General features: G+C 40.4%; 1 non-coding gene across 1 annotated transcript; it reads right to left on the bottom strand.

Moving 5' to 3' along the window:
- Positions 1 to 902: 902 nt before the first annotated feature.
- Positions 903 to 1,008, bottom strand: LOC141704575 (small nucleolar RNA R71). The gene has a single exon (XR_012568010.1). It is a non-coding gene; the product is annotated as a small nucleolar RNA R71 (small nucleolar RNA).
- Positions 1,009 to 4,016: the final 3,008 nt, after the last annotated feature.

Below are 4,016 nucleotides of genomic sequence, written 5' to 3'. Positions count from 1 at the left end.
AATCCCATGTTTGTGTCATATTATTCAACTCTCTTTAATCTCATAGTTTATGTTCTTTAGTATAATTCTTAGTTAATCATACTTATAAACAATCTCAATTTGTTATTCGTCCTAGCATTGGATAATAATCATACTAGTGTTGCATAGATACATTGATTGAAATTAACCTAAACCAGTCCCTATGGGAACGAATTAGAATTTATTCTATATTACTTGCGATCGCATATACTTGTGTGAATATTAGCGCGTGTTCTAGCCCTAACAAGTTTTTGGCACCGCTGCCGGGGACTGCGGTGTTAATTTTTAGTTTATATGTTTTTCATCATTGGTCGTTAAAGTTCAGTGACTTGGACATAGTTACTTACATTAATTCATTGTCGTGTTTCGGGTACTCTAGCGAGCGTGTATGCATACGCGTTCTCGGTCTCGTAAGAGAACACTGGATCTAGTTGAGGAAGAAGTTGTAGTCGAAGAGATGGTTGAAGAAGAGATATTAGTTGAGAAAGAAGAAGAGGATTATTGCAATGGGAGAACCAGAAGCGAATCTAAAAGCTTTGATGGACTACTCTCAACCGAAGATCAATGATATTCAGTCTAGCATTGTGGTCCAACCATCTCGGCTAATACCTTTGAGATCAAGTCGAGCACGATTCAGATGATACAAAACTCAGTCAGTTTGGGGGTTCTCCAACAGAAGACCAAACATCATATCAGAGTTCATCGAGATTGCGACAACTTTCAAGTCAATGAAGTTTCTGAAGATGCTATAAGTTGAGGCTTTTCCCATTCTCTTGTGGGATAAAGCTAAGTGTGGCTACATTCTCTACCACCAGAGCTATCACCAATGGGAGGATCTTGCTCAAAAGTTCTTAACTAAATTCTTTCCTATAGCGAAGACTGCTATAATCAGAAACGCACTTACTCAATTTGCTCAGCAATCTGGAGAATCTTTATGTGAGGCCTGGGATCGATTAAGGAGATGATTAGGAAGTGTCCTCATCATGGGATGCCTGACTGGATGTCATTAATTGTTTCTATAATGGTTTGGGTGCTACTTCTAGACCCATACTTGATGCAGCATCAGGAGGAGCTTTGTGGGCTAAAAGCTACGATGAAGCTTATAAATTGATTGAACTGATGGCTGCTAATGAATATTATAATCCTACTCAAAGGCTATATTAGAGTAAGGTAACAGGAATGGAGTTGGATGCAGCTACTGCTATAGCTGCTCAACTTAAGGCTTTGACGATGAAGGTGGATTCTCTGTCTAATTATGGAGTTAATCAGATCACTAGTATCTATGAGCTTTGTGCTGGTGCCCATGAGACTGATCAATGTGCCATTTATAGTGAATCAGCTCATTCATGAGCAACTTTCAGAGGTCCCAGCAACTTGTACCATCCACCTATTATCCTAACAACCGCAACCATCCTAACTTTAGTTGAAGCAACACTCAGAATGTGGTTCAGCTCCTTATCAGCAGTATCCAGCAAAGTAGTACAACCCCCTGGTTTTCAACAACCCCAATATGCACCAAGGCAACAACTCCAGCGCAACAGTCTAATGAAAAATCTGAATTGGAAGAGTTGAGGCTCATGTGCAAGAGCCAAGCGATTTCTATCAAGACCTTGGAGAATCTTGCTAATGCCTTGCTCAATCGTCAACCTGGTAAACTCCCTAGTGACACTGAAGTGCCAGGTAAGAGAGAAGCTAAAGAGCATGTTAAGGCAATCACATTAATGTCTGGGAAGGTGCAAATCCTAAAAATCTCAAGTTTCGGAAGAAGAAGCTGTGGCTGAAGATGAAGTGCAGAAGGAAGCAGAAGTTGAAGCAAGTAAGACTACTGTTGAACACACTCCTCCTGAGGGTAATTCAGGGGAGAGAAACCAGATCTATCCTCCACCGCCTTTTCCTAAGAGGCTGCAGAAGAAAAAGCTGGATAAGCATTTTGAGAAGTTTCTGGAGGTTCATAAAATTCACATCAACATACCTTTCGCTGAAGCTCTTGAATAGATGCTAGTTATGCGAAGTTCTGAAAGGTATTCTCTCTCAGAAAGTAAAGCTTGATGACTTAGAGACAGTTGCTCTGACGGAGGAATGCAGTGTTGTGCAACAGAAGTTGCCTCGAAGCTAAAGATCCTGGAAGCTTCACTATTCCTTACACCATTGGAAAAAGTGTCATTTGATAAATGTTTATGTGACTTGGGAGCTAGCATCAATCTGATGCCTTTGTCAATCTTCAAGAAGTTGGACTTACCTGATCCAAAACCAAACTTATATGACTTTGCAGTTGGCTGATCATTCTATTACATATCTGTGAGGCATATTGAGGAAGTTTTGTCAAGATGGATAAACTCATCTTTCCTGCTGATTTTTAATATTGATTTCGAGGAGGTAAGAATATTTCCATAACCTTGGGAAGACCTTTCTTAGCTACTGGCCGAACCTTGATAGATGTGCAAAAGGGTGAGCTCACCATGCGAGTGATGGATGAGGATGTAACTTTTAATGTGTTCAATGCTAAAATTCCTATAGAAAATGAGGAGTGCTTAAAGGTGGAGTTGGTCGATTCTGTGGTTACTTCAGATGTTGATCAATTGTTAAGGTCTGATGCCTTAGAAAATGCCTTGTTGGGGAATTCGATAGTGAAGATGATGAAGGTGATGAGCAATTGCAATATCTGAATGCTTCTCCTTGGAAAAGGAAGATGGATATACCTTTGAATCTCTTGGAATGGAGGAGCTGAACAAATCTCCAAAGCGCCTCAAGCCATCTATTGAGGAAGCTCCTACACTTGAGCTTAAACCATTGCCTGAACACTTAAGGTATGCTTTTTAGGTGATGCATCTACCTTGCCTGTTATTATTGCATCTAACCTTTCAGGTAGTGATGTGGAGAACTCTTAAGAATTTTGAGAGAGTTCAAATCGGCAATTGGATGGACGATAGCAGATATTAAGGGAATTAGTCTTTCTTATGCATGCATAAAATTATGTAGAGGAAGATAGCAAGCCTACTGTTGAGCAACAAAGAAGGCTAAATCCGATCATGAAAGAAGTTATGAAGAAGGAAATTCTCAATGGCTAGATGCAGGGATCATCTATCCCAATTTTGACAGTTCTTGGGTGAGTCCAGTTCAGTGTGTGCAAAGAAAGGAGGTATCACCGTTGTTTTTAATAAGAAGAATGAGCTCATTCCTAGTCGAACAGTCACGGGGTGGAGAGTTTGCATGGATTACAAGAAGCTGAACAAGGCCACGAGGAAAAGATCATTCCTCTTGCATTTATGATCAGATTCTTGACAAATTGGCTGGGCATGAGTATTACTGTATTTTGGTGGCTATTCGGGCTACAAACAGATCTGCATTGCCCCGAAAGATCAGGAAAAGACTACTTTCACTTGTCCATTTGGTACTTTCACTTTTAGAAGAGTTTCTTTTGGTTTATGTGGAGCACCGGCCACATTTCAGAGATACATGATGGCTATTTTCTCTAACATGATTGGTCAGAATATGGAGGTGTTCATGGATGACTTCTCTTTGTTTGGTAATTCATTTGATGAGTGCTTGCAGAATCTTGGCGACGTTCTTAAAAGGTATGGTGAGACCAATTGGTTCTCAACTGGGAGAAATGTCATTTTATGGTGCGATAGGGCATTATTCTAGGACACAAGATTTCTAGTAAAGGTCTTGAGATGGACAAAGCCAAGGTGGGGGTCATTGAAAATCTCCCTCCACCAATTTCTGTTAAAGGAGTTCGCGCAGTTTCCTTGGTCATGTAGGTTCTATAGGCGGTTTATCAAGGACTTTTCAAAATTTCTAAACCTTGTGCAATCTTCTGGAGAAGGATGTCCCATTCAAGTTTGAGGATGAGTGCCTAGCTGCTTTTGAGTTCTTGAAGAAGAGTTTAATCATGGCACCTATCATTAGTACACCTGATTGGAATGAACATTTTGAGATGATGTGCGATGCGAGTGACTATGCAGTTGGAGCAGTTCTTGGGCAGAGAAAGAACAACA

The sequence above is a fragment of the Apium graveolens genome, unplaced genomic scaffold (genome assembly GCF_009905375.1).
Source record: "Apium graveolens cultivar Ventura unplaced genomic scaffold, ASM990537v1 ctg8007, whole genome shotgun sequence".
In the NCBI taxonomy this organism is placed as follows: Eukaryota; Viridiplantae; Streptophyta; class Magnoliopsida; order Apiales; family Apiaceae; genus Apium; species Apium graveolens.
Note: the sequence above shows the minus strand (reverse complement) of the source record. Positions and strands in the feature narration are given on the sequence as shown.